The sequence below is a fragment of the Solanum lycopersicum genome, chromosome 7, assembly GCF_036512215.1.
Source record: "Solanum lycopersicum chromosome 7, SLM_r2.1".
Taxonomy (NCBI): domain Eukaryota; kingdom Viridiplantae; phylum Streptophyta; class Magnoliopsida; order Solanales; family Solanaceae; genus Solanum; species Solanum lycopersicum.
The window spans coordinates 57228987-57242963 of NC_090806.1; positions in this window are offsets into that span (position 1 = coordinate 57228987).

The window sequence follows — 13977 nt, forward strand, 5'->3', positions numbered from 1 at the left end:
TAACTTTAATTAATTAGCATGTGTTCTACTCTATTAAATCACATAATAATGAAAATTTAATTAATTTGGTGTAATATCAGAGTGGGTAAATTTTACCTAAACTAACCAATTTGATGATGACAGTTGGACTTTCAATTAATTTGGAGCATTATATTACTCCCTCCGTCTATTTTTATTTGTCATGTTGCGCTTTTCGAAAGTCAATTTAACTAATTTTGTAAGTTAAATTAGATTACATTAATTTGATATTTTAAACAAAAAGTTAGATATTTAAAAACTATATGAAAAGTACTATAGATTGAAATTTTTTGCATATCCAAATGGTGAAAAAATACATCTTAAAATGTTAGTCAAAGTTCTTATAATTTGATTCTAAAAATAGAAATTATGACAAACAATAGTGAACGGGAAGAGTATTGTGCAAAAACAAGATAAATTAAGATTTACAATTTTCAAGGTGTTTTCTCTAAAAGAATAGAAGGGATGGACAATCTTATATGAACATATATCTAATATATACCGGATGATATAACTAAGGGGGAAAAGTTATAAATATATTTAAATTTGGACAGCCATTGCTTTAACGATATCAATTTTTGAAAATGAACTTTTTTCCCCTACATTATTTAATTGTGTACTTTAAGGGGTCATTTGGTACAAAGATTCATAATGCAAGAATTACTAAACCATGGATTAGTTATGCAGAAATTAGTAATGCATGAATTGATTTTTATCAAGTGTTTGATTCATTACTTTCCACCTAATTTTATGTTTAGTTTAAGATTCTAGAAAAACATCTTTCCTATTATACCCTTGGGTTTATTGTGAGATTTTCCATTTCATTTAACTAGTCAATTAGTTAAATACTAAAATATAAAAAAAAGAATTATTAATTTTGAGGTGTGATGTGTCACCATCCTCAATAGCACAATATATTTCTAATTTTTTATTGGTCAAATACACCTTAAATTTAACATAGTTTTAAGACTACTTAAATTGTTCAAATAGACGAAACTTTTTTTTAAAAAAAAACAAATAGTTCATGTGGTCAATCAACAATATTAAAAAAATATTTTAAAAAATCAACCCAATATAGCAAATCAAAGATGAAGAGGAGAAAAAATTAGTTTGTGAAATCATCAAATTATATAGAACGAATTTGGAGAATTTAAAAGAATATTTATAATATCCTAATTTAAAAAAAAAGAACATTAAATTACATAAAAAAATTTAGAAAAAAGGATTTGAGGATAGTTTAGTAATTTAGGGGTCTTATTCAAGGATTGTTAAACCTTGGATTAGTTATCCCTCCATTTTCTTGGGATTAGATAAGACTTGTATGAGGTATAACTAATTCATGGATTATGTTAAATAGAAGGGATAATGCCCAAATACCCCCTCAACCTATGCCCGAAATCTCAGAGACACACTTATACTATACTAAGGTCCTATTACCCCCCTGAACTTATTTTATTAATAAATTTTTACCCCTTTTTAGCTTACATGGCACTATGTTGTGGGACCAACGATGATTGACTTTTTTTTCGAACTAGTGTCACGTAGGCTAAAAAGGGATAGAAAATTACATATAAAATAAGTTCAGGGTGGTAATAGGACCTTAGTATAGTATAAGTGTGTCTCTGGGATTTCTGGCATAGGTTGAGGGGGTACTTGGGTATTTTCCCTAAATAGAATAATCAAACAATGTTTTTCTTGGAATAAAATATAATCCATGGACTATTTTGATTAATAACTCCTACCAAACGGGTCCTAAAGTTATACATGTGCTCACGTAGACATAAAAAGTATTGCACAATTATAAATAGTAATGTGTTCGCGTGGGCACATATATAACTTTAAAATATACTATTAAATAGTATAGAGATAAAAGTCTTCCATAAAATTTGATATTGTAACAAAAATTCAGCTAAAAGTGAAATATTTTTCAGACTCTTTTTCCTACGAGTAATAATAAATAGAATGAGGGATATAAACAAGACATATACTAGAACAAATCTAATTGAAAGAAAGAATGTTACAAATATTCATATGGGCTTCTAGCCCAAAACATTTGCAACAAGACATAACATTTGTGAATATAATACAATTCGCAACAATGTCTAATAAAGTCTCTACGAGTACCTATAAATGAATGTGTTATGAATAGGTTCAACCAACATATAACACCTGTATATATATCAAATAATAGTAAAAAAGAAATTTTAAGGTCAATAGTGGCAATAGCCTAAAGGGACGGTATGCAACTTCGTATGTTTGTACTTATCATGTGAATGTAGTGCCCATCTCCACACCAAAAAAGACACAAGTGTTGATAGAATGATACTTGTACGTAAGATAGATAGAATAAACTACGCGTCTTGTATGCAAGATAGATAGAATAAAATACGCGTCTTGTTTGATTGTCTTTTTTTTTTGTGAATTTCTTAAATTTAAGAAATGATCACTTGCACACATAACATCTTTCTTATTTCTCTTCATTTTGATGAACCTTCCTTCCCACACATTGTATGTTTTTAGTTGATATCTATCGTGTTCCTCTATAACTTTTAAAATATTCATGCTCGAACACCCATTGATTCAAACGAAATTTTGTATCTATGTATATAAAAAATACTTGAAAATGGATATAAACAACTAGTGGCAAGAACAAAACGTTTTGTAGGTATTTTAGTTGAGAAGTAGAGTTTTGAGATCATTGAACACTCTAGCGAGGGTTCAAATCCCTCTATTTTTTTTGTTGAAAAAAACTATACTAACTCAAACTTCTTTCATGTATTTTTTTTACTCTTCTTTTTATACATTTTCACTATTGACTTTTTCCTTATTATTTTTTTTAACTTTTCTATTTTTTTGTATTTCTTTACTAATTAAACTATAAAAATATTAGTAAGTTTCTAAAAATTATTTTTTTCGGCTAGAACCTTTAAGTTAAAGGATTTGATCACCTAAGACCATCAAATTGTAGGTCCACCACCAGTTCAAGGTCTATTATTTTCTATATAAAAAGAATATTATATAAGTTAATTTCATCAATCATAATGACCATTAAGGGTGTATATATATTTGACTTTGACTTTTCATTAAAATATATAGATATGTGTCAAAAATATCTAAATTGTTTTCTTCTTTTTAGTTTCATATATAAGAGAGTGAATTTTAAATCAAATTTATTATTTATTAGTTTAAGAAATACACCTTTAATGGTGAGTGTAATACACTCTCTCTTTTATTTTCAAAATCTCGTCACATAATATTTCACATGAATAAATTATTTCACCTTGATAAAAATTAAATAATCTATTAATATTCGTTAAAAACTTAATATTAAAATATTACTATTACAAAAATATACAAAATAAATTTAAAATTCCATCCACTCCACCATCTCCTCGCCCTACCCCGACAATCCCCCTTTCCATTTTCTTTTTTAAAAAAATCTTTTATAAAATCTATTTTAAAAATTTAGACTTCACACTCTCCTCCACTCTTCTCTAAAAAAATAATAATTGATAGTATGTTATCAAATAGGGAAAAAGGTCAAAAATACCTCTCAACTTTGATTTATTGTTTAAATTTATCCTCGCTGTTAAAATAAAGTTAATTTTACCCCTTCCGTTACTAATTTCACTAAATTTACCCCTCGTTAGACGGATTGACCCAATTTTTTTTTAAAAAAAAACTATTCCTTATTTTAACCAATAACCCGACTCTATTTAACATAACCGACCCATTCGGGTTATTTATAACCATTATTTTTATAATCTTTCACTTTCATAACCTCCCCATTATATTCATGTTAATGTCATGTTTATGACTAACATTTTGTATGCCTCTATGTTACACTATAAATAGAGGCATAAGGGTTCATTTGAATATAGTAGAAGATTTGATGAATACTTTGAAGAATAAGAAATGCTCGCATCTTTTGTCTTCCTATTTCTATTGTTTTCATCTTCTCTATCTCTTGTCTTATATTCTTCTTTTCTTTATCTTTATATTGTTAGTTTAAGTTTAGTTTTACAACACGTAATCAGCACGATTGTTCTACTATTGAAGGATTGAAGCAAATAAAATATACAGAAGGTAAAATAATTTGTGTTTATTTTTCTCTCAAGGTAAATTACTACATAATTTATTTTATATTTTACTTTTGATTATGCATCATTAATCCATCTCAAAATCATATGAATTCAACAAGTTGCTTTTTCCTTTAGCAAACTTTTAATGTGATCACTTATAGATTTAAAAAGTAAAATTAGTTTTGTAAGTTAACAATTTGTAAATAAATTGTTCTTTATGATCTTGTTTTATTGAGTTGTGTGACATATACATATTGATTGGATTATTATTGTTGTTTACTTTTGCACATCCTTTATCTTTTTTTAAATCTAAACTATGCTTGTTGTGTTATTAACATATTATTTGTACGAACAAAGCTTGTTTTGTAGTTATTCTAAAATAGTTAGTAAATTATAATAATCTTCATAACAATGTTGAGAGGGACTATTAAAATGTTTGAATTTATTTTAACTTGGGACTTTTATATGATTCTAACATGTTGTTCTAATTAATTAATTTTTTTTCATTTTTCTTGTATATCAAATCAAGTACAAATTATATTTATGATTTTCAATAATTATTTTTTTGGTAATTCATTTGGTTTATTAAGGCATTAGTTGAGGGTAAGACAGTGAATTCAGGTTTCACCGCACCAAGTGAGTAAGACATCGACTTAAAGTCTTGGTGCACCATGATAATAAAAAGTTGGGCAAGTCCCATTGATTTATGACCAAAGGTGTCTTTATATGGGTAAGACATTGGGTTAAAGTTCTAATGCATTATAGTGATGATATGATGATGACTAACATAAAGTTTTATACTTTTGACTGAAAGTCATGAAATCTACCCAATTAATTTGCCCCATTCTCTTATGTGAATGTGGTAGTAGTGTATTAATCTGTTTAAAAAATGACAAGTGATTGAATGTATGAATACGGGTATGGTAAAATGTTAATGGTCATCATTGTGGCAATTAAAGGGAAGGACATTATGGGTTCTTAAGATGTTCTTTCAAATGTGAAGACTATTTTGTCCATTAAAATTGTATAAAAGGTTATTGGACACATTGTACTTGAGATGGTCCTTCAAATGTGAAGGTAATTGTTAAAGACAATTTTCATCCACCAAAGTGGTATGAAAAGTTGGGCACATTGTTGTTGGTGCAATCCAATTTAAAAAGTTTTGTAAATCCTCCATCAAAATAAATAAATACAAAATGGTAGTAGATTTGGTACATTTGGCCTCTTAAAGCGATGTTGAGGTGAGTTACATAATGCCAAAACATGACAATGAATTTCTAATAAAAACTTATGAAACATGTACAAATGGTTATGGTCCATTTCTTGAAGAAAATGTGCCTCGTGTTCGTATGGATAAGAATATGTTTATGTATTGTTGGATGAATATAACATCTCACCTCTACGGGAGGTTTGAGAGCTTGAAAGAAAATATTTTCACATAAATAGTCATTTTGGTCATATATATACTTTGAGTACTACACAAATATTATGATATATTTTAAAATGAATTATTGGAGGACAAAAGAAAGAATAAATCTTTTCTGTAAAGGTTGTGGTCATGATCAAAACAAATATTGTTGTGTGGCAACACAAATTTGTCATTGGAATCAAGAAATAAGTCTTGAATGTAATAATTTTAATCATGACAATAATAAAAATTTTCTCCTTGAAGGAATGATCACCATAAGAATGACATTGTGAAAATTGTGGTAGTACACAAAATTAATTGATAGTTTCGAAAGGGCTAATTGTTACTATTTGAAGGAATGAAATTATTCATAATATTGGGGTTGTAGTAAGTCTCAAAAGAAACATTTTAAGTTTTAGAAGAATTAAAATCAAATATTATATTGAGACTATAAATTATGGGAAGATTTCATATCTTCAAATTACTAAAATCAAAGTGGGTAATAAATATTTACGTATAAGATTATCCATTTTTTTCGTTGTTTGTTGTATACAAATACGGACATAGTGATGGAATCACATGCAAAACTAAGTTAGAAGTTTACTTGAATAATTATCAGTTGGCATAATCGATTGGTCATTCCGATTCAAATGCGATGCAAGAGAAATTGAGAATTCACGTGGCTATATGTTGAAGAAATAAAAGATTTTTCAAGATTTCTCTTTTGTAGCTTGTTCTCGTGATAAAATGATCATTGTACCAGCTAAGGTTGGAATTGTATCCTCTAAAATTATTTGAAATATATAAATAGGTGAATATGAGCCCGTTCACCTGCCAAGTGGACCGTTTACTATTATGATTAAATAGATGCATTTATGATATGGTCATATATGCATTTGTATCAACTTACAAATTGATTTTTTAAGGTTGTTTGATCGAATCATCAAATTTAGAGAACAATTCCAAACTATAAAGTCATGTTGATAATGCTGGTTGGTTTAGCAAAAATTATATGCCTTCAATTATTTCTAGACCATTGATTATGAGAACACATCTCTTAAATAAAATTTGGTATGAGATAAGTTTATTTAACATGTATGCATCAAGCCAACAAGGTTCTCCCAACACAATTTGTTCAGGGTCAGGAACCAAATAATTTTCATTTAAAAATTTGACATGTGCACATAGATTTTATTACTCCACCATGCACAAAGATGGATACCCAATTGAAGTTGAGGGTGAATGTTAGATTTCTTAACATTAGGGGGAGACATGTGTAGCAGCTGAAAATTATGTGTGAGGTGAATTATCTAGATCCTTGTTAAAAAAATGTGAACTTGAAGTTCAAGAGATAATTCATTTGCAAAATGTTGCAAGTAATTTGCCAGATATATTTGCTAACCCAATATTTTAACTAAGCTGCAAATGCTCCAATAAATAGTCATTGAAGGACAGAGTCTATGTAAAACTCCTTGAAGAAGGAGAAGAATAAAACTCCTTGAAGAAGGAGAAGAATAAATTATCAAAATGATCATTGATAATGATTTAAGTGTTTTGAAAGAGCACTATGACATAACATTTCATAAACCTTGGCAAAGGTTTAGATACATGAAAATGATGAAAAATGAAGAGATCTCGATAAGTTATGTCGCATTGAAATCGATATCAAAATGACCGTTGACAATATATTTGATATGATGTAGCACTCAATGCTATAAATGGTTACGACGATCTTAAATTCGAATCTGTCATATAGTGTGGACAGATAAATGATTAACATTATTCAAGTCTATTTTGTTTCACATAGAAAAGTGATGTTTTTTAACATATAGTTCATAGATCAAAATATATGTCACTGAGGGTACAAATGAATCATTGTGCGAAAGTATAACCGTAAGATATAAAGTACGGTTTGTGCCTCGAGGCATAAAGAATTTTTGCAGAAGTCCTGACATTATTAAATGGAGATATGTTCTCCAATGGTGAATGCAATGAGGCTTGTTTCAGTCTGGCAATAGATGAAATACCTGAATATGCATAATGAATGATTATTACGTCTAACTAGACGATTAAAGTTATATGAAAATCCTTGAAGGATTTAAAAGGTCTTGAAACTATTCCATTAAGTACTCAATGATTTTGAGATTGCTTAACACAAAGAAATGATCTTATCAACCTCATGAAAATGATTTAAAATGTTATGTATTAGTGGTGTACTTACAAATTGTTGGTTATACAAGTGCTAGAATATATGTGACTTTTTTTGAGAAGAAAAGACGAGCTTCAATGAAATTGATCAATCTCTCGTGAGTCAGAAATGATTTGATTGTGTGGATGATAAATATTTATTTGATCTACATAAAGCTCGATTCTTGCAAATGAGTTATTTGCTTACATATGGAGGCACAACAATATATTTGCATTCAACAAACATTTGTAACCACTTCTTCGAATCATATTGATCAATGAAGTAAGTCAAGGGTGTGTTTGGTTGGAATTTAATCTATCATATTCAGAAAATATGTGATTTTCCTTTGAAAAAGGATATTTCAGTCACCATATACGAAAACAATATATAGCTCAATTGAATGGAGGATACAATAAAGGAGATCAGGCACAACATGTTTCACCAAAAGTCTTTTCACATATGATCTTCAATAAAATGGTGAGATAGATGTTCAAAGGCTCGTTCAAGTGATAATCTTATAAACTTATTCACTAAGGATTACTAACATCAAAGTTGTGATATAAGATCCGAATGCATCGTCTCCAAGATATTAAGTAAAGTTTTTATCAAGAGGAGAAAAATATGTGTTGTACTCTTTTCCTTAACCATGGTTTTGTCCCAAATGGATTTTTTTGGTAAGATTTTTAACGCGGTAACATTCAAGCGTATTAAATGATATGTGTACTCTTTTTCCTTCACTATGATTTTTTCCAACAGGTTTTTTTTCCTAATAAGGTTCTAATGAGGCATATTATCTATGGACATCCAAGGGGGAGTGTTATAAAATATTATAATGTGGATGTCCACTACACCAAGAAGTTACTCACCCATTATCTCCACTATTTTCTTAATTATGAAGATGATCATAACCTCCACCTTTATAACCATTATTCTTGTAATATTTCACTTTCATGACCTCCCCATTATATTCATGTTAATGTCATGTTTATGACCAACATTTTGTATGCCTCTATGTTACACAATAAATAGAGGCATAAGGGTTCATACTGTATACACTTGAAGATTTGATGAATACTTTGAAGAATAAGAAATGCTCTCATCTTTTGTCTCCCTATTTCTATTGATTTATCTTTTATATTCCTTGTCTTATTTTGTTTTAGTTTTACAACTTAGTATTAAATTTTTATAAATAAAATAAATTCTACTTCACCCTGTCTAGCCCTCCGTTCCTAGTTTATTTATTTTTTGCCTTTTTCTCATTTTGTGTTAGATGTGTACATATATTTTTGAAAAAATATTCTTTTCTACTTGTGTACTGAACATAGCAGAAACAAAAATTTTTTTAAAAATCATGTGGCAAGTAAAAGAATTATTTTTTTATAAAAATATATATATAACACAAAATGAGAAAAAATTATAAGCAAAAGTTATGTGCGGCGGGGTACAATTTCTTTAAAAAGAAATTAAAATAATATCTAAATCATTATTTGTAGGTATGGGGTTGAGATGAAGTAAAAAAAATTCAAAAAGCTTTTATACAAGAATTGGGATGGGGGAGTATGGTGAGAGGAAGAGGTGGAGTGGGGTAAGAAAAATACTTAACTGTATTTTATAATTTTTTTTGTAGGGGAGGGGGATGATAATACCTTAATACTTAACTTTAAGGGAAATGGACAAGTAACCCCTCAACATATGTCCGAAATTTCAGAGACACACTTATACTATACTAAGGTCCAATTACCCCCTGAACTTATTTTATAAGTAATTTTTTACCTCTTTTCGGCCTAAGTGGCATTAGCTTAAAAAAACGTCAATCAGCGTTGGGCCCACAAGATAGTGCCACATAGGCCGAAAATGGGTAGAAAATTATTAATAAAATAAGTTAAGGCTGTAATAGGACCTTAGAATAGTATAAGTGTGTCTCTGAGATTTCGGGATAGGTTGAGGGGATACTTGTGCATTATTCCTTAACTTTAACTAGAATCAATAATTATTTTATTTTTTATCAACGTGAAATATTTTGTTCATATAGTGTGATGTGACAAATTTTTTAAATAAAAGAAAAAAATATATTATACATAGCATGATGAGAGTGTAAACAAAGAAAGATGTATGTTTCTAAAACTAATAAGTGATAGTTAGATATGAAACTCATACTATCAATAGTTCAAATATGAAATTAAAAATAATAATAATTTAAGTGTATTTTTGACCCTTATCTTCAAAAAATAACTAAATCAATTATGTTGATTGATTAAATTTATAAACTAAATCAAATAAACATAAAATTGGTTTTTCTGGTTTCCATTTAGTTGAGGTTTTTTGTTTTTTTTTTTAATTTCTAATTTCTTATAATTAAGCGGTGATCGAGATAGTGATCAAATTGAAAAGGTTATTCTCTTGATTGTGTAATTTAATGTGGCTCTAAGTTCTCAACTGAAAAGGCATATGATATCATTGGCACATGAGTAAATGATTATATTATTTAAGTACATTTGAAATATTGTATTTTTAAGACAAATGAATAAAATTGAAAAAATAAGATGTGCAATGATCTTTCCAAGACATTGTGTTAGCCGTTAGGCCATATAGGGCCGGATTTAAAATTTGAAGATGACGGAGGTGTATCAACAATGATAATGCACTTAGTTAAAGTATGTGTCTAATATTGATTTACATGAAATACAAAATTACGATATTCATGTATAAATATATTTGATGATTCTAATGAATAAAGTGCTTTAGGTGAAGTGGTGATTTTAAATTTCACTTTGCACTTGTGAGGTGACAATTCAAAACTAGTAATCCTCCTACTTCTCAATGGAGTTCGGCATCTAACCCAATTGGCTTTTGTATTTTTGGGTGCCTCTCAAAATATATATTTATCTCAAGCATAGATATATACATATATATACATAATTTTTTGAAGTTAACCAATGTAAGTGCACCCATAATAATACACGCGAATCCGCCCCTGGGGCCATATATCATAAACATACGAAAAGACACAACAAATATCAATTTCTCAAGTCATATTCCAAGCTCAAATATGAAATAATATACTACTTTCGTCCCATTTTATATATTATTTTTCGGATTTCAAGAGACAATAAGTCTATTTTTGACCGTAAATTTTTTATAGATTTTTAAAAATATTTTAAATTATCAATTATTGTGACTCGTAGTACTTTTTACGTACTTTACAAATATATAAATTTTATTAATTTTTTTTTGAAGATTTCATGCTCAAATTTATGGTCAAACTTAAACTTTTTTACTCTCAAAATATAAGATGTGTCATATAAATTGAGACAACAAAAGTATCAAATATGGAAGGTTGTAAACTAATCTAAAACATACTTACTAAGTTCCTTATAATTAAACTTTTTATATATATATTCATTTGATTTGAATTTGATTTAACTTTTTTTTTTTGTTAATATCAAATCAAGTAAAAAATGATCGAATATTTTTTCAATTCAAATCAATTGAACAAAAATAAAAATCAATTTTACATCAATTTAAGTTGATTTGTCGATTCAATTATGCTTAATGATTGAACTATACCTTAATGACGGTGAAGCTTGATATGTTATTTTTAGAAAATACGTAGTGCACTAAAAAAGTGAGCTATATGTAGTTTTGTCAACTATATAATTCTTTTCTATTTCTGATCCCTACATAACTTACTTCAAAAATATATTTATTTAGCCAAATAAAAACATGATTTAACCAAAGTAATGATGCAATGGAGTATTTTTATAAAATAAATAATTGTTTTTTTTTGCAAGACTATTTAATTGAACTATGCATCATTCTATTTTCGGCTCAAATTCGTAAAATATTTATTTGGAAATTTTTATGTGTATAATTTTCTTTATATACAATGATTATTTATTTAAGTGTGTATTTCTTCTTTTATTGGTTAAATATGTAAGAATAACTCTATTAGAACATCAGCTAAATAATAAAATATAATTAAAATATTTATTTTAAATTTTCAATTTGACCGAAAAAGATGATTTAGATAATTGTAAACTTAAAAATGATTACTTTTTTTTTCATTCATTATTTAGGTTTCGGACTTACAATTTAAATGTGTTTTTATATCTTTATCTTTTATGCATCGTATGACCACAAATCATTGAGCCCAAGATTAAGAAGAAAAAAACAGCTAATTGGAAAAGGCAACTGCTTATTAGATTGGAAAATGATTAAGCAGAAGTAGATTCTAACAACCCCATAAATAAACTTTAATTTACTGGTGTTGTTCAACAACCTTGTATTATATTGCAAGTACAAGTCAACTGACTAGCTCAACTATTTTATTATTATTATTATTACTCTTAATTATTGCTACCAAATTTTATGATATTTTTTCATGGTAAAATGCATCAGGGCGAAAGGGACACCTTAATTGTTGAGATCTATACTTAAAACTTAATTAATAGTGGTAATAAAATATTCCAGTTAATTTAGACAATTTTTGTTGGTAGAATCGTGTGCCTTTATGCTCTAGACCTTGCTTACACGTTACAATAGTTCACTTGGCTAACTTTAAGGTTTAGTCCGAATGTCTATTATAAACAATTTATGTACGTAGTTTATCCTCTCTAAATCTTAATTATGAAATTATATTGAGTATATGTTATTGTTGTATCTAAAGGTAAAATAAGAAAACATAGTTAGAAATTAACTTCCTATTTGGAAAACAAAATAAATTTTGTAGGTGTATGAATATACACCCATTTAAATATATAAACTTTTTTATATAGTAATTGGCTAATTATTGTATTAGGTATTATTTGATCTATTATTTTGAAGTTTAATATCTGATACAAAACAAGTATGTGTATCATTAGAGAGATATTGTTCTAAAAATATCATGTATTTACTTAGGTTAGGATATTGGTTGTTAAACAGTACACATCTTTGAGTTTAATTAGTATTTGATCAAACATGTATTATGATTTATGTCATTTGAAAATTGATGTTCCCTTCTATACTTTCACATACTATATTGACATATACATATTCCAATTTTAAATCCATAAGTATAATCAAATTGTAAAATAAATAAAAAATAACATGGAGTGTGCTTTTAATTTTTGAAAAACCTTTCTAATTGTTTTTTTTTTTTGGAAAGAAATCTACCATTTCCTATTATCTTGTGGCTTAAGGCCAATATTAAATTAAACATTATACTAAGCCGCTAGATAGTCTTCCTCTTTTAGACTATATGTCTTTCACCTGAAAGAAGCTAGTATCAATTATTCGACTTAAGCAATCAGCTTCCTTTTAAGGGAAGCTTAAACAATATATATAGTAAATAATACGTAATTGAGTAAAAATCACAATTTATATTTTATATAATTTTTATTTAAGCTTATTTTCCCCACAAATTTATATTACTAGACAGAGTGTGAGTGTGTAAAAGTTTTTTTTTTAAAAAAATAATATTAAAATATAAATTCTCAATAGAAATAAGTACTAGCAAGGGGGTTAGGTTTACTTTGTCAATCCTACTGAGGTAATTATCACAACTCAGATCGTTGTGCCTTAAGTGGAAAAGCCATTTACTAACCCAAATCAATCCATCAAGACTACTTATACTAGCCAAATCATGAAAGACAATAACTAATTGATAGTTTTAATAGATAAAGATTAGGTTTTCATAACTCAAACTATTTAACAAAAATCATCGTGGAATTAAACCCCTTAAAATCGAAAAGTCATAGTACTAAAACTCTAAGTATCTGAAATAAAGGGGATGCAACCCAACTAAGAAATCATAAATTAAAGTTTCAGAAATGTGTCTGTCCGAAAGGATGAACAAAGAATTGGAGAAGAATCTTGACACCCGGCCTCGAAAGAGTAGCTCAATATATTGCATGTTCAAGCATCTCTTCACCGAGGCCTTGAAATATTTACCTGAATATGCTATGTACTCAATAAAAAAAGAATAACGACAATATTAGTACATCATGTACTCAATAAAAAAAAGAGCAACGACAATATCAATACATAATCACAGTATACTGATAGGATCATACAACTAGTTCCAAAACATAAATTTAAGAAAACAACTATAAAATAGTAAAACATGCCAACACATATACAGACAACCACAATATAATATATATATATACCAAATCACAATCTTGAACCAAGTAATTCATGAAACATGTCTCGTATGATTACAAAATGCTTATATCGGGTCCTCTTATGGAACCCACACACAAACTGTTATTGTGTTAGTGCGATACCCAAGCTAATCAATG